This window comes from Lolium rigidum, chromosome 2, assembly GCF_022539505.1.
Source record: "Lolium rigidum isolate FL_2022 chromosome 2, APGP_CSIRO_Lrig_0.1, whole genome shotgun sequence".
NCBI lineage: Eukaryota > Viridiplantae > Streptophyta > Magnoliopsida > Poales > Poaceae > Lolium > Lolium rigidum.
This window is the reverse complement of record NC_061509.1, coordinates 47163028-47186217: the sequence shown is the minus strand read 5'-3', so window position 1 is coordinate 47186217 and position 23190 is coordinate 47163028. Positions and strand designations below refer to the sequence as shown.

At 45.7% G+C, this 23190-nt stretch overlaps 3 long non-coding RNA genes across 7 annotated transcripts in view; all 3 read left to right on the top strand.

Moving 5' to 3' along the window:
• The window catches only part of LOC124686363, a 56168-nt gene extending 39558 nt beyond the window's left edge, over positions 1-16610 (top strand). The window contains exons 2-3 of one of the 2 annotated variants that reach the window (XR_006997794.1): positions 16299-16465; positions 16543-16610. This is a non-coding gene — a long non-coding RNA (uncharacterized LOC124686363). Of the gene's footprint in view, positions 1-16298; positions 16485-16542 lie in introns of those variants that run through there. The other variant, XR_006997795.1, reaches the window with a different exon arrangement.
• On the top strand, positions 5163-5775 carry LOC124686362. Its single transcript, XR_006997793.1, has 3 exons — positions 5163-5352; positions 5476-5553; positions 5673-5775. It is a non-coding gene; the product is annotated as an uncharacterized LOC124686362 (long non-coding RNA).
• A 2908-nt stretch (positions 16611-19518) lies between the features above and the next one.
• LOC124691703 lies at positions 19519-22920 on the top strand. 4 transcript variants are annotated; one of them, XR_006999109.1, is made up of 7 exons: positions 19519-19989; positions 20092-20202; positions 20294-21232; positions 21333-21461; positions 21546-21617; positions 22650-22727; positions 22813-22920. It is a non-coding gene; the product is annotated as an uncharacterized LOC124691703 (long non-coding RNA). The 4 variants fall into 4 exon arrangements; XR_006999107.1 differs by having other exon boundaries at positions 22567-22727; XR_006999108.1 differs by having other exon boundaries at positions 22567-22727; positions 22803-22904.
• Positions 22921-23190: the final 270 nt, after the last annotated feature.

Sequence of the window (23190 nt, the reverse complement as noted above, 5' to 3'; positions counted from 1 at the left end):
GACCTACGGAGGAGGCCGGATCCGTGAGAAAGGCCCATGAAGTATCCCGAGGATCCGACTGCGTACTTGGAGGAAGGCGGATCCTTGATGTACACGGCAAGGTATTGTACCGTAGTTAGGCAACTTGTATTCCGGCGCTAGGACTCTCCATGTAAACCCTAGATCCGTGCGCCTTTATAAGCCGGATCACAGGAGCCCTAGAGGCACAACCACAACTCATTGTAGCAACATGAGCGCGAGATAATTCCAGGACAAACGACGGTAGGCCCATGCAAGTCGTGCGAGTGTTCGAAGCATTTGGATAAATCGCCGTACCACTTGGAGTCCCGTGTGCACTCCGCCCTATGGCCCCTACTTCTTCTCCCCCTCGTGAGGATCCCTCCTCTACGAGGCACCGTCGAATAGGCAACGACCGGGTTAGGCCCATGGGCGACGAAAAATACCCCTTAGCGGACGATTTTGAGACGTTGTCTATCAGAACTTTTCTTGTAGTGTACTTCGCCAAAGGTGTCTACAAGTTCCCCTTCTGCACTAGGAGACTTGGCGGCACCGACTTCAACTGCGTCCTCACGCATGCCGAGGACATCTGTAGGACCTTCCCCAAGGTCGGCGCGACAGTGAACGGCTACTCCTTCCTCGCCAAGGGAGTACTAGATTTGCTGCCATATTTGGAAAAAACGAGGGCCAAAAGGCACAAATAATTGAAGAACGACAGAAATAGAAGCTTCTCTAGATTTGATAATAATTTGGTGAAAGAAGACAGAGAGAGAAAGAGGGGGAAAATGTGCTCTTAAAAAGGGATGCCAATTTGGGCCGAGAGAGACAGAACCGAACTCCTGTCCACGTACAACCAAACGCGGTCTCGTCCTGTCCCACGCGGTCCCTTTCTACCAGCCCCACGCGACGCGGCCCCACACGACGCGGCCCCACACATCAAAACGAAACGGTCAACTAAACGGGAATCCTCCCGTTCGAGCTCCTTCTACGGGTTTTAGACAAGGGCTTGGGGAAAACTGAGGAAAAACTAAGGAGCTGGGGAAAACTGAGTACAACTAAGGACCCGAGGGCACGAAAATAGAAATCCCAAAGATGAAATACTCATTGAACCCTTTGAAATCGACCCCACAATAACAAAAGTAATTTATGAAAACCGCTTTCATGGAAAATAAAAGGAGGATCCTGTGATACACCTAAGAAAACTCAATGAAAGTTGCAAGGCTCTAAATATAAGGAACACAAATAATAACATAATCAAGATTAAACTTTTCCATATTCACTTGCTAGAAAAGCATTAGGTTGGATATTAAAATGGCCAACTGGAAACTTTAGCTCTTGGTTTAATGTTAAAGTTGTCTTTGCATAAATATTTGGATTCCCTGAAATAATAAGTCACCTTAGGGAAATCATTATCTCTTTTAAACAAAATGAAGATGAATTACTAGTAAAATCTTGGGAAAGATTTAGAGGACTTGCTTATGGAGCAAAACATGGCCTTAGGGATTGGATGTTAATGCAATATTTTATAGGGCCGGGTTTAACTAACACCTCTATGACATATTTGGATAATGAATGTGGAGGTGCTTTCATTAAACATAATTTCCTCAAACACCCATGTGTTATTAGATGGCCTGCTTTTAGAAGTCAAAATTATGAAAAGTTTGGAGAAAGATGAAGTATTTTATAATAGATATGAAGTCTTTAACCTACACAATAGAGAGAAAAAAGTAGAATAAGTTAAAATTCTAAGTGAAACAAAATAACCTCTACTTGACCTTGATAAATGCAGCTTAAATGAACTTATCAATATCCTACAAAAGTTTTCTAATGACCCATCCATTAATGTTCATCAAATAGGTTTTGGCTCCTACATAGCGAACTATGTCATCAAAGCAAAGATACAAAGATACAATAATGAAGCCATGATACCACCAAAGCTTGGAGATATTTGGATCCCCAAAATATTAATCACTATTGGCAAAGAAACCCATAATGCTATTCTAGATATAGGATCTAGTGTCTCCGTATTATCAAAAGAACTCTATGATCTACTAGAACTCAAAACCATGGAAAAATGTTCAATAGATCTTTTGATTGTGGATGACTCAACCAAACATGATTTAGTAAAAGTAAATGATATTATGGTTGAGTTACATATGAATTTTGTGCTTGTTGACTTTGTTATCATGGACATGAGGGGTAAAACCTCTAGTCCTATAATTCTTGGAAGACCTTTTTTGACAACTACATGTGGAGTTATTGACTCATAGGAAGGGAATGTGAAGTTTAAGTTCCCACATGAAAAATTTATGGAACACTTTCCTAGGAATAAGGAGGTAGCACCAAGGTATAAGCTAGTATCACATGATCTCCATATCACTTGAATCAAGTAAGTAAAGCCTAGCTATATATATGGCTATAAAGAAAACGCTTTTCGGAAGGTGTAAGGGTTACCCTTATCCATTATTTTGGTTACAATGACACCGTAGCTAGAGTATTTGGACTAATACATGCCTACAAGTTTATTCTCAGGTATTAGTCCAACATGCATAATGGTGTATCATTGAAACAAGAAGGTGAAGGGAGACCCCCCACTTTGAAGAAAACAAAGGAAGCTCTGGCCGACATACGGCTCGGTAGCACCGGGTGCCACACCGGCTGGTCCAGCGCAGACCGGCCCTGGCACCGGTGCACACCGAGATGATTCCAGGGAGCCAACGCCCTTCGCCCAGTATCATCATCCGGTTTCTACCGGCTGGCCCGTCGCCCAACCCGGCGGCACTAGCCCCAGCACCGGACCACCCGGCGTATATCGGCTCCTACACCGATGACTACTGAAGCAAATGTACTGTAAGCCCGGAAGGTCGTCCAGCACTGGCCCGACGGTTGCCGGCGGCACCGGGTGTGGCACCGGCCAGCCCGGTGGCACAGCCGGCACACCGGCCTCCTCGACAGAATGCTGAGCTGGACAAGTTGTCAACTGTCTCCAATGGCTGGATTTCAAGTGGACCTATAAATAAACCTTCTCCTACGTTAGAACAGTTAGGCACTACACTACAAACTGTTCTTGAGCTTTCTCTCTCATACTCCATTTATAGAAACACCAAAAGCCTCAGATCTCGCTCCTCCTCCTCCACCCAAACTCAAATCCCTCCGCGGAAAAGCTAGAGGAGGTCTCGATCTATAATTCCACCAAGCCAAATCATGTTTCCCCTTGTATTCATCAAGATACATGCTCTCTAGGGTTTCTTGGAAACCCTAGGTGGGCAAAAGCGTCCGGAAGCATCCGGGCTATGGATTTGCTCCTGACAAGATTGTGAAGGTTTGGAGGCGGCATCAAAGTCTACCACAAGTGAAAAGAGCTATTCCTTCGTAGGATAGGCTCAGGAGAAGAAGGTGAGCCTTTGTGGCGCTGGGGAATCTTTCGTGGGACCCCATCTCTCCAAACGTGACGTACCTTGTTGCAAAGGAAGGGAACACGGGAATAAACCTTCGTCTCCGCGTGCTATCGGTTATCTCTAACCGAACTCTTTACTTGTGATATTTCTGCCTGTGAGAGCCTTCGTGCTCGAGTTACTTGTATCATCGTATAGGGTGCCTCACCTAGTTTGCATTAGGCTCATCTTTATATTCCGCAAAGCCTAACTTGCAAAGAAATAATTAAAACTTGTAGAAACCTATTTACCCCCTCTAGATTTACCATCTCCGAACTTTCCGAAGGCAACCTAGTTATTTATTTTTATGCATACGTGCTATATTAAAAGAGTCCTATTTACTGTCTTTGTTGTAGGTTAGCAATAAAGTACCAAGTAGAACAAAATTTGGATGATAGAAAGTTGTTAAAACACATGGAGTAGCAAATTCCTCCATAACACTATTTAGTAGAAAACTTCCCTTATTTTTTTCTGTAACTCCGATTGCTCTCATATATATTTACATTGTAATTGCAACTTTTCATCCTCTATATGCACAAAAATTGGCAAAAATTTCTGACATGTCTAAGTGGCCAAAATAATTTCGCTTTGCTGCTGTTGAAATATGGACAGATTTTGCCCACTAGTGTTTGAACCATTCCTTTGGGTCCCAAAATGAGTTTTCATGAGTATTTTGATATGCTAGGAATGTTTAGGACACTATATGCTTGCTGGACTACTTAGGATTTTTTTTGTCTTTGATATATATGGTAGCTACTATCATATCTTTGTACCACTAATGTCACCCAATAGAAAAGAAAATGGGAGAAAATTTTGTGTTGAATCTTTTTGACAGGGAATAATGGAGGAACACCACACCAAGAGGCATCCAAGAATGGTGAAAACCATGAGCTTGGGGATGCACAAGGCACCCCACTGGACCTATTAAACTCTCGGATTGCAAACCACTAAACTTTGTTTTTTAAGCAACATAGAATGTCGTAGAAACTTGGAGCATATTTCTTTAGTGTGTTATGTCTAGTTTTGCTTGAAAATAAATGAGGCCACCATAATAGATATTTTTCATGCTTAGGAAAGAGCTACTGAAACAAACTATCATATGATTGAATGTCTTGATTGAAATGAGTTGTGAGCTATCAAAAGAAAACGGAGTGAAAGCAAAAAAGCTGAAATTTAAAGTCATGCTTAGCGTTGCTAATCTTTCAACACCACCATTAACGTCGAGAGGAAGATCTCATCGTCGAAGAGTGGACAGAAAATCAATTATTGTAGACGATGCCATCTTCAATGATTTGAGAACAAAAGAAGACGACTACCTAAAATCCTAACCTAATCTTTTAGAAAAGCACTACTTTTACTGAAACCTCCTCTCATAGATCGGGTCCCCTATCCCTTCTAACACCGGTGAGGACGGCCGGAGGAGGAGGAACCAATCTATGGTGGAGTAGGAGGTGGAGGCGGTTTTTTTTTTCTCTTGGCGGTGGGGCAAGAGTGATCTCGTGTTTGGGCAGACTTTCTTCCACCAAAAAATAAAGTTTTTATGTGCCATACATGCGGATTTAGATAAAGTTGTGATTTCTTTAGGGAGTACTGGACTTTTTAGTCATTGGAAGAAAATAAACGGTCGGTCGGGAATTGTCTGGGAGCATGTTAAAGTTTCTCCTCCCAAAATAGGTGCAAACCAAGAACAATAGCGCCGCCGCCTCGCCCACCCCCGCCGCCGGCCTCCAACTCCAAGTATCCCCTAATCCCGCCGCCAATGGCGACTGCGACGGGGACGCCCCAGCTCCTACCGAATACTTGTACTGGACTCGAGTGTACAACACCACCTCCTCCTCGTAAATACCCTCTATTGTTCTGGGAATCTGGGCCAACTAGGCGGAGTGGAGAGGGCAAGGACGCCGCATTGGAAAAGGAACAGGTCTGAGTCGACATTTCCATGCGAAACTCTTGTGATTGAATACATAATTTTTGGCTGCTCTGTCGAGATCCACCCGAGACCACTTCTGTCAGATGTACCATGTGTATGTGGTTATTTTTGCAGGGCAATATGTATTTTCAAACTGAAGAAGTTTGCTGAAGCGGTTGAGTGCTACTCGACAATCCAGTGTAACTCATGGAGGTGAGAAAATCTCTACTCCAATTTTGGTCTGTCATCTAAAAATGAACTACAGACTAGCTCTTCTTTTGTATTTGCATCGAAGCTTTTTGGTAACACTAACGAGCTTACTACTTCTGCAGGAATGCCCAAGAGAAGTTCAGTTGGAGGTAAACATATGATTTCTGAATCAGGTAAAGCTGGATATAGAAAATATATCACCTGTCATCCACCAAGCGGTCTCCTGATTCCTGAAGGTAGGTTCTCATGTATAATACGCCTAATTATTTTTCTTGTTAAGGAGTAAAATCGCCCTGACATTCCCTTCCAGCTTAGTACAAGTCATGCACATGGCTCTGCAGTTTTTAACGCCCTATGTACCAACTCCTTAGATTGTTACGTTCACCGAATTCTGCAGCATTGTGCTTCTAGATTTTCTCAGTAATAGTGTAAAATTAAAACTTTGCCACATGACAGCCAGCTGCTCATGTTGCCATACATGATGATGAAACTGTGGGGACCCGAGGCGTCATCCCTGTTTGAGGATCCATCGGAAAGACCGAGAAGTGCAACTAGCAATGCCACAACTTGGTGGGCCAAGGTGTCGAACCCGAACAACTCGTACTCCGCTTCTTATTATGGTCATCTCCAGTCATGTTTCACTAGAGCAGTGCGAACAAGACCTCCTCGCGTCGCTCCTCTCGCGTCGCTCCTCCAGGCGACCGAGAGGGGCAAACCCTAGCCGCCGCCGCCCCGTCCGTCCTCCCTCCCCTCACCCCCTCCTCGTCGCCCCCAGAGGTGCTGCCGGCCGAAGGCCGCGGCGCCGGTGAAGGGGGCGGCGGGGATCTGGCCCTCGGCTGCGGCCCCCGGCTCCTAGCACGGCCGCATGGTAGGAAGGCTGCTGTGCTGGGCTGGCCGGGGCAGAGGTCGCTGCCCGGCGGCGCTCTCCGTCCCCGACGCGTCTTCCCCTTGGCCGGCGACTCCGGCAGCTGCTCCTCCTTCCGTGGCGGCGGGTGGCTCTCGGGATCTGGCGGCTTGGCGGCGGCGGCGTTCGGTGCTGGAGGTGCTGCGGGTGGAGTTCTCGGCGGGGGCCACGGACGCCGGAGCGGCGGCTCCGGATGGTGGCAGCGGCACCGTCTTCTTCGCGGCGAGCGGTGGCCGTGGAGTGCTGGCCCGCGGCCCTGGCCGTGTGGGCGGCAGGGTGGCGGCGAGCGTCGGTGCGGCGTGCGAGGTTCTCCGTCGAGCCTCGTTGCCAGATCTAGGGAGATCTCCATCGCTGACCGGGGAAACTCTTGTCCTCCGGCTGGATCTGCGATCTCGCCGGCTGGATGGTGGTGGGGTCTTCGGGACCGGGAGAAACCCTTGGCCGGCGGTGGCCACGACGAAGTCGACGCCCCTGGCGCCGGTTCCCTCCTTGCAGGCTTCGTTGAGGTTCCACTTCCCCCCACCCACTACTCTGCCCTGGGTGAAAACCCCAACCCCTACGTGGGCGATGGCGGCGGCTCGACGTCGTTCCCCTTCTTGAAGGCATCGCTTGGGGCTGCAGGGATGGTTGTCGAGTTTCTGGCTGTTGGTGGTGGTGCTTGGCAATGCTTATTGTGTGGCGACGACCCTGGTTTGGAGTCTGCGAGCTCCAGTCCGGTGGTAGTGGCTGTCCCTTGTCCGCCGGTCTTCTCGTTGAGCCTGCGCTCTGCGGCTTGCGTGTTCTCGGAGACGTTGCCTCGGGTTGGCAATGGCCGTGGTGAGGTATCTAGCGGCAGCAGGCCTTGGTCTCTTCCATGAACATTGGTTCGATTTTGCTCTGGAGTGTTCCTCGGGGGAATCTCTCCGTCCGCCGACGGTGCGGCGCCCTTCGATCTGGGGCGAGAGGGAAGGGTCCTTCTTCGGAGTCAGAGACCGCGAGTGTGTCTCCATGTGTTCATCTGGAAGCGATGCAAGCAGTTCTTCCGCTGGTGATGCCTTCATCTGTCCCTGCTCCTCTTGGTGGCGGCTTTACGGAAGACGATGGTCTTGGCGTCTGAAGCGAAGCTTTCTTTTTTATCCTTTGTTTGCTTGTGTCGCTGTGTGGCCTGTTAGCTGTGTATGCGTTGTAAGCACTCTGTATCAGCCGGTTCCGTGGCTTTATTAATTTAAAGCTGGGCTAAGGCCTTCTGTTTAAAAAAAGTCATGTTTCACTCATTCCTCCACTGGAACCTCCAAAACCTTCTTCTTCTGGGCTACTTTGTTCCCTCTGAAGCTTGGGCATCTATCCTTGTCACTTATCATCTCACCTGAACAAATGCAAATTAAAAGAAAAAAAACTCAATTAACAAATATTGTTGAATGAAAGATAGAACAATATCTTACCCGATCCTCTGCATTCACGCAATATGTTGGATCATGATAGGTCACTATTTATCATCCTCGTTGCTGCACCAAGAGGGCCATGACCAGTATACGTTGCCCCACTCTTGGATGCTCTTTAGAACTATTAAACTTGCACATTCAGGGCACATGTAATCTTGTAAATTTGTTCTCTCATCATAGTTAGCTGACAACTAAATCAAATAAATCAGCAAAGAGGAATAATACAATACTAATATAACAAACCAGTGCATATGTATAATAATCTGCAATATGTATATTCCCTTGGATATATTGTAGGCTCGTATGTCTAATCTAACACCTTCATCTTGGTCACTCCCTTCATGCTCTCTGTCATGTAACCAGACACATGCTTCACCACGGAAACGTGTGTGTGGCTAGATTCACCATCAAACTTTGTCTTTCTGGAAGATTTTTCGGTGTGATCCACACTCCTGTAGTACATACTATAACACCAATCTTTTAATGTGCTCTTGGATTGACGACTGTAAACACACGTAGAGCCCGAATCTTCAAACAAATTTGCGAGAATATTTGTGTGTATTTTTTTTCGAGAAAACGCAAAAGACTTTTGCGTTTCATTGCATTGAAAAGATAGAGAGTTTTACAAGCCTCCTAGGAGGGAGAGAACCAAAAATAAAATACATCAGTGGACGTCCCAGGTTGTCGGCAGCACTACCCTTAGACCCTTGGCCCCTGCCTTAGCCCACTGAACTGCCTCCTCCATGATGTCGTCCACCAATCTAGCGATCGATGGCTGGCTTCTGTCGAATACGCAGGCATTGCGGTGTTTCCATATGAGCCACGGCGTGAGCAGGGTGATGGAGTCCAGGCCTTTGCGCATGATTTTGGGGGTTTGCTGCCTCGCTTTACGCCACCAGTCGTCCAGGGTTGCGTCGGCGTCAGTAGGTGGCTGGCAAGTCATGCGCAGGCGTGCCAACACCTCGTGCCAGACCTGCCTGGAGAAGGGGCAGGCAAGGGTGAGGTGATGCATCGTCTCCGGCAGCTGGTCGCACAGTAAGCACCTGGGGTGGTGCTGCAGTCCTCGCCGGGCCAGCCTCTCCGCAGTCCAGCAACGGTCCATGCTCGCCAGCCAGCTGAAGAATTTGACGCGCGGCGGTGCCCACGTCTTCCAGGTAAGTTTCCACGAGCTGGACATGGTCGAGCCCTGGAACAGCGCGAGGTAGCAGGACTTGGCTGTGTAAGAGCCGCTGTCCGTCCACTTCCAAACGAGTCTGTCCGGCTCCGTCGTCAACGTGGTGTGGGCGATGGCCATCCAGAGGTGGAGGTACTGGCCGATCTCGTGGACGCCGAGGATGCCATGTATGTCGCGGGCCCAACTGTTCCCCTGGAGACCTTGCGCCACGGTCCTAATTTTGCGGCGGCGTTTGGGGATGCAATCATACAGCGCGGGCGCGATCTCGCGGGCAGCCCGGCCATCGATCCATCTGTCTTCCCAAAAGAGCGCCTGCTGACCGTTCCCAATGACCATGCTGGTTGAGGCGAAGAAGATCGCGCGCTCCTCGGCCGAGAATTGTAGGTCCAGATCCCTCCAAGCGCGCCTGTTGTCCGTGCGGGAAAGCCATAGCCAGCGAATATCAAACTGAGAGTAGGTTGTGCAATGCTTGAATGTGAGGTTAGTTGGATCTGTGCTATCAAGTGACACTGAAATGCAAATATGCAATATAATCTTAAAGATTAAATGTATTTGGCTTTCACATTTAGTAGATACATCAATACAACATAATTAGCTTACTCGATGCATGGAAAACCTCCATGTTGGAGGCCACAGGAATGCACCATTTTCTTCTGCTAATAATAGCTGACTTTTATAGAGATCAATGATTCCGACAAAAATACAGAGGAAGATGGTTGATTAGAATTGCACACATTGCCTGTTATAAAAGCGACAAGCAAATAACGAAGAACGAAACAAGAACACACGCAGGGGACACAAGATTTAACGTGGAAAACCCCTTCCAACAAAGAAGGGGAAAAAACCACGGGCGCCAGCCAGCAAAACTTCACTATATCGGGAGGTGTTTACAAACGCCGTGGGTTATCTTATAATCTGATAAACCCTAGCCGGCGGCTTACAAGTCGCTCTGCTCGTCAGAAGTTAGCCTCCCTTTAGTATATGAATTTGGATCACAATACAACAAACTCCACCTTGAGACAAATTCCATCTTGTAGCATGAACTTCAACAATCTCCTGAACAGACAAAGGAAAAACACTTGTCGGCGCCAACGACCACTTGGGCTAAACGAGTTATACCAACCAAGCTCGAGCAAAGCTCAAACTTGGAAACGAGGAACTGGCTTTGTCATCATATCGCAGGATTATCATGAGTACTTATCTTGCATACCTTCGGTTTACCTTTAGCAACAATGTCGCGAATATAATGGTACTTGATATCAATGTGCTTTGTCCTCTCATGGAACATTTGATCTTTAGTAAGGTATATTGCACTTTGACCGTCGAGAAAACAAGTTAATGCAAGAATCATCTCCACAAAGCTCAGCATACAAACCTTTCAACCAAACGAGACTCTTTGCCGACTTCATTAATTGCTATATATTACTGCCGGTCGTAGATTGGGCAACAACAGATTGTAATGTTGCCTTCCAACTCACAGCACATCCACCAACGAGTGAACACATAACCTGTGAGGGATCTTCTCTTATCCAAATCGGCGGCAAAATCTGAATCCACATAGCCAACGAGTCCCTCACCGGTCTTGCCAAACTTCAAACAAGCTTTGGATGTGCCACGAAGGTACCGAAAATCCATCGAACAGCTCTCCAATGTTCTTTACCAGGATCGGCAAGATATCGACTGACCAAACTCATAGCATAGGATAAATCAGGACGAGAACAAACCATGGCATACATCAAGGAACCAACAGCACTAGAATATGGAACTCGAGACATGTACTCAATATCTTCATCGAGTACTAGGACATTGCAATGTCGACAATTTGAAGTGGGAAGCAATTGGTGTACTAACGAGACTTTGCATCATGCATATTAAAACGATGAAGAACTTTCTGAATGTAATTTTGCTGACTAAGAAATAACACACTAGATTTTCTGTCTCTTGTAATTTCCATACCTAGTATTTTCTTAGCGACACCAAGATCCTTCATCTCAAACTCACTACTTAATTGTGCTTTCAAAATAGTGATCTCTTTCTTGCTCTTGGCAGCAATCAACATATCATCAACATATAACGACAAGTATATTGGTGATCCATTAACAAACTTGATATAAACACAACTATCATACTTAGATCTCTTAAACTCATGTGCAAGCATAAATGAATCAAACCTTTTGTACCACTTGTCTTGGAGACTCATTTCGGACCATAAAGGGACCTCTTCAACTTGCAAACAAGATCCTCCTTACCGGGCACAACAAAACCTTCAGGTTGGTCCATGTATATCTCCTCCTCAAGCTCACCATGCAGAAAAGCAGTCTTTACATCTAGCTGCTCAAGCTCAAGATCACGCATAGCCACAATACCAAAGAATGCACGAATGGAACTATGCTTCACAACCGGAGAGAATACATCATTATAATCAATACCGGAATTTGGCTGAAACCTTTTGCTACTAACCTTGCCTTAAACCTCGGAGGCTCACTAGGAGACAAACCTTCCTTTCTTTTAAATATCCACTTACAACGGACAGCCTTCTTTTGTTTAGGCAAGGGCACAACATCCCATGTGCCATTCTTGTCAAGCGATTGCATCTCCTCTTGCATAGCAGAAATCCACTTCACGTGGTCAACGGATGCAACGGCCTCGGTATATGTAGCGAGGTTCGATACCATGCTCCACCTGTTCGAGCACAACTCAAAGCATGAGCAACAAGATTACATTCTTCAATTAAACGAGGACGTGGACCTTTGTTACGCCTCGGTCTATCGGCAGACAATGGAACTATTTGTTTGCTGCAAAACAGTGGTGAGTGCTGAACAACGGTGTTATCAATTTCAGCAACATCATTTTCTTTCTCCTCCACGTGCTCCACCTGCACGCTAATCCTCTGTTGTTCATCATCGGAATTATCGGAAAAATCAACGAGCATCGGTAACATCTATAGATGAACTCTTATAAAACATAACAGCCTCATTAAAGACAACATTCCCGCTATGCAAAACTTTCTTAGTTTCGGGATTCCATAACTTGTATGCCTTAACTCCTGAACCATAACCAAGAAACACACACTTAACAGCCCCGGGCTCTAGCTTTCCATTATCAACATGAGCATAAGCGATTGCAACCGAAAACTCTCAATCGTGAATAATCAGCAGGTGAACCGGACCATACCTCAATAGGAGTTTTCTTATCAAGCGGAATACAAGGTGACCTGTTTATCAAGTAACAGGCGGTGGAGGCTGCTTCAGCCCAGAAACGTCTATGCATACCGGCATTAGACAACATGCAGCGAGCCTTGGAGATGATGGTTCTGTTCATCCTCTCCGCCACACCATTCTGCTGAGGAGTATATGGGATGGTGTGGTGCCTGACAATGCCTTCATCGCTGCAATAATCATTGAAAACAGTAGAACAAAACTCCATGCCATTGTCAGTACGAAGCAATTTAACTTTCTTTTCGTTTGCTTCTCTATCATAACTTTCCAGTTTCTAAAAGCATCAAACACATTAGATTTATGTTTCGGAAAGAAAGGCCACACTTTTCTGGAGTAATCATCTATGATAGTAAGCATGTAATTTGCACCACCAAGAGAAGTCTTGCGGGAAGGTCCCCACACATCAGCATGCACATAATCTAAAATCCCTTTGGTATGAACGAAAGCATTGAATTTAACTCTTTTATGCTTACCAAAAATGCAGTGCTCACAGAACTCAAACTTACTCAAATTGCAGCCATCTAGCGAGGTCTCTCCTGTGCAATTCTGTCATGCCATGTTCACTCATATGTCCAAGACGCATATGCCACAGATTAGTTTTACCAGGTTCATCGGGAATAACAGTAGCAGCAATACCAGACAAAGTGCTACCTCTAAGAACATATAACTTTGCAGAATCCATATCACCAATCATGTGAACGAGAGAACCTTTTGATACCTTCAGAACTCCGCGAGAACCGGAGTGTTTGTACCCGTCAACATCAAGGGTACCGAGAGAGATCAGATTTCCGGCCATGCCGGTATGTGTCTAACATCCGTCGAGTGCGTGTCATGCCATCATGCATCTTGATCCGAACGGAGCCAATGCCCACGATCTCACGTGGGTTGTTATCTCCCATACGCACAACATCTCCACTCTGCACAAACTCATAAGAGCCGAACCAGTCTTTGTTACGGCAAATATGAAACGAACATGCGAATCAAGGATCCACTCATCATTACCGGAAACACAACCAGCAAACACAACTAGGCAATCGCCATCCGAATTATCACTTGGAAACAACGGCAGCCTTACCATCACCCTCGATTTGTTTTTCGGTTGGTAGGTACCGTTTCTTTTCTCTTTGTTACGCAACTTCCGGCAATCATCAATATTATGGCTAGTTTTCTTACAATACTTGCGGAACTTACCATCTCGTCCCTTGGACTTTGAGCGACCTCTCGTCGGTCTTGCTCTTATCTCTGTTGTAGTTGTTGTTTACGTTCTCGATCCTGCCTCGGACCTGCAGGTGCCTCGCCTTAGATGACGAACCCTCTGCCTGCACCATAGATTTCATCTTTTCCCTCTCGTTGGAGGGCCTCATAAACTTCGGCAAGGGTTAGTTCATCACGATCGTATAACAAGGTGTCTCGAAAATTCGCAAAAGAATTAGGCAACGAGACTAACGAGTATAAGAGCTAGATCCTCATCATCATATTTTACCTCCATGGATAGCAAATCGAAACGATCTCTTTAAAGATCGATAGGTGATTCATCATTGACGCACCTTCTTGCAGCTTGTGCGAGAACAACTTCATCTTCACGTGCATCTTCATCGGTTAGATCTTTGGACATGCAGATCGATTCCAGTTTCAACCACGACGCCGCTGCGGATTTCTCAGCCAAGCACTTCCTGCAAGATATTGTTGGATAGATGAAGCTGAATTAATGAAAAAGCCTTACGGTCTTTCCTCTTTTCATCGTCGGTCCAGGTCTTGGCATCTTTCTTGCCAAATCCATCAAGAGCTTCATCCGGATCGGAAGATTGGGTAAGTATCGCCCTCATCTTCACTTGCCACGGAGAAAATCTTGTGGTGTAATCCAAATCGCGGTAGATCGAACTTCAAGGAAGACATGTCGCAAAACCCTAGATTGAAACACGGGCTCTGATACCACTTGTTATAAAAGCGACAAGCAAATAACGAAGAACGAAACAAGAACACACGCAGGGGACACAAGATTTAACGTGGAAAACCCCTTCCAACAAAGAAGGGAAAAAACCACGGGCGCCAGCCAGCAAAACTTCACTATATCGGGAGGTGTTTACAAACGCCGTGGGTTATCTTATAATCTGATAAACCCTAGCCGGCGGCTTACAAGATGTATATATAGGCGGTGCCAACGATCCGTACCGTACCGCGGGGGCTGCCGCCCCGCACCCCCTTCGCGAGCGTCCTCGCAGGGCACGCTTCGGCCCAAGCCTCCGGCGACGGGCCTCGCTCCGCTCGTCAGAAGTTAGCCTCCCTTTAGTATATGAATTTGGATCACAATACAACAAACATATCTTCTTTGAATTAAAAAATTTAGATACAAAAAGAAAAGCTATTTCTTCTTGATAGATGACACATCCAACTCGATAGATGTTTTCTTGATATTTATAATAAAAGGCTGTGTGCATCTACCGATGCAGAGGCCAGGGCATTCCTCATTTCGAGAAAAACATTCAACTCGATGAGACCTTGTTTACGTATTACAGGAGTTGTTTGAAAGATGGATTCTGTTTTTTCCCAAACAAATGGCTCGCTGATGACTAACGCATATAAAATGTGTAATTGAATTTGCTGTTTTCACATAGATTACAATGACAAAACTTACTTATTCTTAATTGTTACTACATGCTTCTAACACCATGCTGTATGTTGGTCCATTCTATATTGATTTATTTCCCATAGAGACATAATAGAGGGGCAATAGTACATAGACTAGCAGACCATCTTACTCCATATTTTTTGGTCAACTTGTTAATCTGTATAAAAATCAGCTATTATTAGCCAAAGCAGGGTACCTGCAAATTTGGAGTCCCTGTGCAAAATCTAATATTTGGCCTATGCATAGCAAAAATTCTAACAATGAAAAAAAACTATCACACTAGTAATGTGGTACATCGTTTAGTTTTGTTTTCAGAAATAGTTCCATCGTAAGCAAAAATAATCAGGGAAACTTTGGTGAATCTGGTTTTCATTCCGTATATACTACATCAGTTATTATTTCAATTCGATTGAAATCTAACCAAACTAACTTATTTAAATTTGTCCGCAGCATTGTAATCTCTGAAATACTGAAAGCAATTGCTTCAGTGTTCACTGAAATGGTAGATTTTATCGATAATTGAACCCGTAACATTTTTCTCCAGGAATTACTACCTTTGTTTGAAGATAGATGATATCATAGGATCCATAGAATTGTTATTTTTTTTGCAGGCCTTACCTTTGACTATTAGGACATAAAAATATATAGATTTTTCAAGTGATATATATGATTATGACTTTTTTATTAACAAAATGACCAAAGTTCAAATAAGGAAATAGTGATAGGATCCAGGAAGTCACGTTCTGTTGAATACAAGAAATAGTACCTACATTTTTTTGACAACTGAGGAAGTAGTACATATGATTTAAATGAAGCCTTGAAATCTTAAGTTGAGAGATGTGGGGGCAGGCGTGGGAAATTGGCTGGCTGGTTAGGTTCCCTAGGAGAGCAGGCACTGCTAGCACTTAACGGCATAAAGTGTGCTAGTTATTCAGGCACTTGACTGTTCCAGCCCTCGCCCAAATAGGGTAAGCTCCCACCAACCACCCCAATCCCTTTCTGAAAATGCTCCGACAACCCCATGCGGGAAACACGCATACCAGGTTTCTGCGGCAGATAAAGTTGACTTGTCCCTCCTCTCCGCAAAACCTAGATCACTTCTGCTGCAAGTCATAGACCGGCGTTCTTCTTCCTCCTCTAGATCTCCATGGACTCCAGGTTCCGAATTGAAGTAGAGCAACGTAGGTCAGTTAATTTTGCAGCAGAAATCCTAAAAACTGGAACCGAGCAAAAAAACAATTCTTCCACATGTGAAACAACATGTTCATATACTATTTGGATTGCCCAAAACCCATACAACTCAGTAGCTGTCTGGATTCCAGTAGCAAATATGTCACATCAAACAGAGATAAATCTACCCACTGGGCAAGTTAAGTGTTTACGACTTTGTTGTTGATGTTAGGTGGAGCAGATTGTTTGGGTGGTTGGAAGACATTGAAGGAGCCTCCCTGTCACTACCTTTGGTCTCCCAAAACGTATTATATTTAGGAACAGAGGGAGCACCACTTATGCATTCTGCATCTAGGATCATATATGTGTTCCAGTGGCTTACTGCAATTATGATTTAAAGTACTGATTTTCACACTTATTTGGCAAATTTTAACTAGTGTTACTTGTTTATGTCACATTTTAATTTTTTAATGCAGCAAAAGCCAGAAATATATGTACATAATCTTGCACCATGTGCTACTTCACAGTATATCACCACTGTAAAGAGTGTGAAGACACCAAGGACAGCTTACAATTTGGAGGTTTCTTGGGGAGCATGACCTTGCACAGAAAATACAGTTGTTAAAGGTTTATTCCCAGTCTCCTTTTTCTCGTCTTAAATTAATGGTGATGTCTGAGGTACTAAATGTTTACTGTCTTGTATGTGACCGGTCAATTCCAGCATATAGAGTCTTCTGGAGATTTTATAATAATGCACTTTCATTCGTAGAGTGCATTGCCTCAATTTTGCTGTGCGTTTGCCTCACACATTTTCTTGCAATACTTGTTGACGACCTTTGTTGGTCCTCCTTATTATTAATTCTTATTATATACTCAGGGATTTGGCTAATGCTTATAATCATGTTCCTCTCACCATGCATGCATAGATCTGCTATGTCTCAACTTGCCGAAGATGCATGTTTCGTTTTCCCTTACTATGCCCAACTGTTTCTTATTGTTAGTAGAGAGATGGTTTCTCATCCAGCATTCCTGAGGGATTATTTAAAAATCCATGAAAATGACTTGAATTGTGTATACTATATGCATGATTTTGAACACTGTTTGTTAATCTAACATAATAAAACTGTGTAGAGAACTAGAGATTGGCAAATCCGAGGAGGTGGAACGCATGTCTCCAAGACCGCGTCGCGCCGACCTCTGTAGAACAACCCTGCCTCTGATATGGCATGAATCAACGCAAAACATAGCCATAAACGCCTAGAAGAGTCGGCGAGTAAATGACAAGACTCGACCAAACCGGACGAAGACACCGCCAAAGAAAATTCGACCATGGTGTACATTGTGCCTCGGAGGCCCATGCTTTTTGGCAGCAGCAAACTCCGGCTCGATCCGCCTTTTCCAGGTACTTCACGGAAAACCCAAGCAAACACATTCAAGAAGGTAGCGACACCGGGGTGCATCATCGCCGGATATAGAGTTTCCCTTGGTGCTCGTGGTGGGGAAGCACAAGGCCACGATGATGCCTAAGGAGGAAGACGAAGCCCTCAAGCGTTTCCATCGCCAATAACATCCGATAGACCACCATCGAATGGGGTTGGATGGTGAGAGACACCGAGGTCCACCGTAACTCACTCGGATGGAACTAACAGCCTTGCCTCACAACCAAGCCGCAACGTCACCGGAGTAAGAGAAAATATGTTGTCCCATCGATACCACCATCAAATGTTGTTGGATGGTGGGGATCTAGCCCGTCGCCACCTAGCCAATTGTCGGCACCGCCATGGTGCCAGCAACCAGCTGGTGTAGGCGCCACCGCGTTTGCCTCGCCACCACAACCTTGATCCGCAGGCCCGCACACGCTCGCATGCGCCAAGCGGGCTTGCAGTGTCGCGTACATGGAAGAAGGGGCACCTCCACCACGAGTAGGTTGCGCCTCTCCTCGCCGATGTCATGGCACGCTTTGCATGTCGGTCCATGCAGTATCTTGCCATCGAACCTCTGTCGAAAACCGTGCTTCCGCGTGAGAGAGAAGGCATTGCCGCCGTCGTTGCTGCATGGGCTTCGCTCGATGGTTGCACCACGACCTTCTCCGAGGCGAATAGGTAGGGAGGCTGGTGAGTGGTTTTATGTGTGGGCATTGGTGGCTACTCCGCAGCTTGCCTCGCGTGGCGGAGCAAAGTGTATGCTTGGGGATGCACTGGATACCGGGTAAACAATAAAATCTTTGTAAACTAGCTACTTTTCACCATGTGTGACACCCCTAAAACAGTTGTTTTGGCAGCTGGGGCACCACTGTGCACCCTGATCGTCATTGCTCTAGCTCCGCCACTCGTCCAAAGGGATCAAGAGGCTAGAGTTTCCAACTAAAAAGCTGTGTGAATATTCGTTTTTATGTGTGTGAACATTTCATGGATATTGGCTCGTTTTTGCAACCGAAGTGGATTCATTGTTGGGCTACAGATTCGCAAAAGAAAGGAAAAGGTAAATTTGGATACCTAGTGCTTAGTTTACTTTTGAGAAAAAACTAGTGCGAGTGGAATCATAATCGTGCACAGCTTACAGGAAAGCTCTCGGGACAGACTTCTAAATGGGCCAGGCCCGCTGGATGCTCGGTACCTGAAGTTCTTCATTTTTGCGACGTGGGCTGACTTGACCGAAGCGCGCCTTCCGGCCCAGGGCTATCGCGCGAAGCGATGGTGGAGCTGAACGTACGCGTGCGGACGCGCCTTTTTTCGTGTTTAGTCCCACACCGGGCAACTATGTCGCTAACACGCTACATAAAAGGCTTTCTCTATCGGTACGAGCAACAAGCCGAGCCCGGTAGCGTGGGCTCTTAACCCAGATGGAAGGGGGCAGCAGTTCGGGATGACGAGAAAGGAGTTGAGTATGAGGGTGACCAGCTTGCCGGGCCCGCCCCCGGGGGCCCGTAACCGTAGGTCATTTGTGATCGGGGCAGGCCCACCACTACTCCCTCAACGCGACTTGCTAGGCCCGCCCCCGGGCCCGTTACCGTAGGTCATTTGTGTTCGGAGCAAGCGCCCATCTCTACCGACTGCTAACAACTTTTTTGCTATTTCAGCTATTTTTTTTCCATCCGCATTTGGGTTAGCCAACTAAAGGTACAACTATATTTTCTAACAAATATTTAAAAAGCGCCATGACTCGGTGCAGCTGTTATACTCGGTGGTGTTATTAGCTTCTATCCGGAAAAAAATTGAACTCATAGTAGTTTGACACAACCATAATTGCCCTCCTGCCTCTTTTAATTGACTCGGATTTAGTATGTACACTACTTAAAAAGAACGAACCTATTCCCTATTCTCCCCACCTCTTGGTACGTCAAAATTTTGGTCGTCCAGCCGTGTAGCTTCGTCGCGCGAGAGCGCACATGGGCCAAAGCCCAACGAAACCCACTACTATTGGTTCGGCCGTCATTCTTCTCCACGATCCCTATCTCCGCCGCCGCCCCTGCCCGAGAACCCCACACGTCTCCCAGTCCACTGGAATCGAGCAGCGACAGCCTCCCTCCGTCTCCACCCCTGCTCCGGCGGTCGCGGGCTTCGGAACTGGCAAGGAGGGTTCGACCCGCACTGGACATTGGATGGGAGGCGGCCCTGATATGTCTCCCAGTCCACCGGAGATGCGCAGGATGGCAAGGCGAGGCTCGACTTCAGGCTCGCCTCCTCCTGCGCGGAGAGACGACGAGGGCGACCATGCGCTCAAGGACCAGTATCCCCGTCTTGTCGCGCCCCATCACCACCTTCTCCAGGGCTTCAACGCCACTTCCCATGAAGCCCTCCAGGGCGACGACGATAACGCAGTACGCACTGACCCCGCGCCATCTGGTCTCCCTTCCGTCGCCACCGAGTCTCACTGCCTCCGTCGTCACCCGAAGCTGGATCTGGACCTTCTCCTCGACCAAGGTAAAAAAGCCATATATTTCTGATCGATGAGATCTCATATGAATTGATTGCTAATTGTTGCTTTAAGGGTTGTAATAGTTGGCTGTCTGATGGATGCTGCAGGGTCTCACACGGTCTGGCCCTGATGCATCCTAAGTGTGAGACAGGGAGCTAGACAACACTTGAGATTTTTAGAGGTGATTGTCAAATGATGGAGTTGCAATAATATTATAGGTAGGTGGTAAACGGGGGATGCTATCATTCTTATTCTCTGTCATGAAACATTTACTGTTCAGAACCTCCTAATGGTTTTACTACTATGCAGGTAAAAGTGCAAGTGCACATAAGTGTACCTTTCACTATCCAATTCAGAATCAACACCTTCGATGGCTCATCCAAAATGTCAGGAGTGTTGGCCTATTGTGACTTTTGGTTCTGTTGTCGCCAATTGAATGTGGATCAACCTGTTCATCAAGGATTTGTTGTACAACTCAGACTTTTTGCTAATGCTAAAGATAATATTCTCAACTTTGGTAGTACAACTTAGAATTTTGCATCTAGCTTGTATGCATATGGAGATGTAAAACTACCAAATCCGAATGCAGCTGTGAATACGAAATTGGTTCATATTTGGAGTCCTGCTCATGAAATCGAGTAGAGTTACACCAGTACACCACACAGCCTACCACTGCACTTGTTGATGAACTTGAGTCCTACTTATTATTTTTCGTGGGTCTACTGAAATTTAATAACTTCTAGGAGCACGGTTTGATGCTTCATGCTCGGGCTGTTGTAGTTATTCAAGCACTACAAATTCTAAATTGAAAGATTGTGAACACCACTGTCTCTTTTGTGCAGTTATTGGGCTCCTTTAAATGAATCTTAATATGGCTTATAGGAGAGAAACCATTTAGCCTCCAATATGCTTGATTTAGGGTGGTACCTATATATGCTTGCTAGGTTATTCTTTGGTTACACTGAAATGTTGTTTGCGCACACATTGTCTGTTTAGAGTGGTGCACTTCTTGTTTTTCCAGGCCTCGTAAGGTCAGTGAAATACTTTTCAAGCCATGGATCACGTCATGGTGGCTTTGGCTGGGAAGAAGGCGGCCAAGGCGATGCTGGAGGAGAGGGATCTGCACAAGTTTGCCTCTATCCTTGCGTCGGCACCCGTCGAGAAGAAGTGGATTGCAGGTGAGCTTGCAGTGGCAGTCGAGTCAAAGCAGGTTTCTGGGCTGTAATCACTGAGGTTGTGCTAGATCTGGTGAGTTTTAACTGCTTACTTGTATTCCAAATTTTGGTTTTATATGTACAACTGAACTGGATAAGTTGTTCCTCCAGATAACATACTACACATTGTGCAGCATCATAGGTAAACCTGCATATTGATGTCAAATTGCTGTCGGTTGTTGGTAGGATCCTAAGAGAGACCACTTCGTCATCGTCAATTACAGTGAGAGGAGATCATGATAAGAAAGAACCGTGGAGATCAGGTGAGTTAATTAGTAGGATTTAATTTGGGGGCATGGGGTTGTTGTGTGGATACGATTTAAATGATTGATCCCCTTTTACTACAGGACGAAGAAAATAGCACAACATTGGTAATTTTGGGATTGCACGCATCTACAAGAGAAAGAGCATGAATACAAGTAAGCAGTTGGAGTTGTGATCTCCTCCAGTGTCGGTTACTTGACCGGTTGCTGCACAGCTTGAAGAAATTCATTTTCTTTTTCCGATGTAAAAAAGGTTCTGCAGTGCTTGCTAATAAATTTTACAGTGTGGCTTTTATGGTTGGCGCTCATAAAGACAGTAAAGGTAGTAAAGCCCAGCCAACCATTGAAATAAAGATTTTTTAGAGTCATCAGGCCTATATACACAAGGGAAATGCATTACAAGCATTGCAGCAAAATATTTCATCTATCTGAATTATTATTTGTTGTTCAGTACTACATGTTGCAGCAAAATAATGTTAGTTGGCAAACCTGTAGCTACAAACCTAGCATTGTTTAATTAAACCCCAGTTGTCTAGGTGCATCAACAATGACTATTTGAACAGAGTGAGATGCTAAATGATAACTACCAGTACAAGTGCCAGACATGGGTTGTTTGCTCTCATACTTCACTAAGGGGGTGTTTGGTGTGGCTTTTTTTGGCTTTTGGCTTTGGCAAAAGCCACCAAAAGCACCTAAATAGGTGCTTTTTTGGCTTTTGGATTTTGGAAGCCAAAAACAAAGATCCTATTCTTTTGGCTTCCAAAATCCAAAAGCCAAAAAAGCACCTATTTAGGTGCTTTTGGTGGCTTTTGCCAAAGCCAAAAGCCAAAAAAAGCCACACCAAACACCCCCTAAAGACCTTCGACATTCACGAATTCTTAGTCGCTAAACTGTGAGCCTTTATGGAACCAACTTCTATTGTCGATAACTGAGTATATGCTCAGTACTTCTGCTACAACTCTGAAATATTCTGTTGTTGATAACTGAATATATGCTAAAGTAGTGAGATATAGTAGTGCTGCTTGCGATTCAGCATTTGCACATTTCTTTCAGCCTTTACACAGTTCATACACAGAGCTATATGGTTTTACCATGTTTCCTGCAGGTTCATGTGCTGGTTATTTTTATAGATATATGCAAGTCGTTCTTTCTAATTGAAATCACTGCGCTTAATGTCTTTGATGCAAGTTGATGGGATGTATTTTCAAAGCAGTGAAGCAGGCCTGTAAATTTACCAAAGAACATCTTCTTGAAAATGGACCAATTGTAAGTACTAAGGAAAATTGGACAATTTATATCATGTACATTCTCTGCATTTAAGTCTTTTTGGGGATTGATCAGGGTTGTCTAGGTTATCCCCGCCGCCACTCGGTCGATCTCTGGTTGGCGGAGCCGCCTACCTCCTCCGGCGGGACGATGGGAACCCCCTGTCCTGCCATTCCTCTTGACGTTGTACCCCCTGGCCTAAGGGCACCTCTCTGGTAAACACCAGCGTCCCGTTCGCGAAGTTGTCGGTAGGGAAGAGGTTGGACTTCGTCTCTTCACCCAGGCACCGTCTTCCTTCCTCTGCAGACAGACTGAAAGGCAGTCTCCACCTCTTTGCTTCCTCAACCTCGCCAAATCTGGCAAGTGCCAACCTGTGTTGAGGCCGGAAGTAAAGGAGGGGAGCAGGGAGACGAAGGCGTGGCGGCGGCTAAGGGCGGGCTGGCGTCTACATGTGCGCGAGGTG